Below are 753 nucleotides of genomic sequence, written 5' to 3' on the forward strand. Positions count from 1 at the left end.
AGTTGGGGTGTTTTTGTTCATACATTTTGGGGGTGATAGAACTCTGTGGGACCTGGGAATGCCATGAACCCTGGAAAATGCACACATGTGCAGTCACATAAAATTTTAGGGTCCATCAACTCCTGAAGTCCATCCATGGTTCCCCCTGGGGATCTATGAACCCCAGTTTCCTGCTCTAAAATTTATATTCGTGGAATGATATCCAAGATGTTTTCAAGTGGAAAAAAAATAAATTGAAGACAGTATATACAGCATGATTCCATTTTTATTTTAGACGTTATATATAAATGAACACTTGCTACCTGAAGGGAGTGGGGTCAAGTGAAAGGATTACTTTTACTTTTTATTTTATATACTTCATTTTGAATTATTTCATATAGCAAACACATTACCTTTGTAATCATAATTTCAAAAATTAAGCCTTCAAAAAATAAAAATTATGACCATGATTGTGTCAGGCAGTATGCTTTCTGGGTAATTGATCTTGACTGACAATCAAATTTCTAGGAGGCTATGGTGAGGACCGGAATATAAGGGGCCAAATCCAAGTCACGTGGAAGGGCTCTCTCAGGGCGTTTTAGATGTAGGGCTGCTGGATTTAAAAGAGTTCAATTGGGTCCATAGAAAAATTTGGAAGTATATTTCTGAAGGGATTTGTCTAAAATGAGGAAAAAGCAAACTGACCATGTAGAATTATCTCTTTGGACCAATTTAGGTTATGTAAGAACCCATATTGAAGAGGTTGACCACATG

This window comes from Pteropus alecto, unplaced genomic scaffold (assembly GCF_000325575.1).
Source record: "Pteropus alecto unplaced genomic scaffold, ASM32557v1 scaffold71, whole genome shotgun sequence".
Classification (NCBI taxonomy): Eukaryota; Metazoa; Chordata; class Mammalia; order Chiroptera; family Pteropodidae; genus Pteropus; species Pteropus alecto.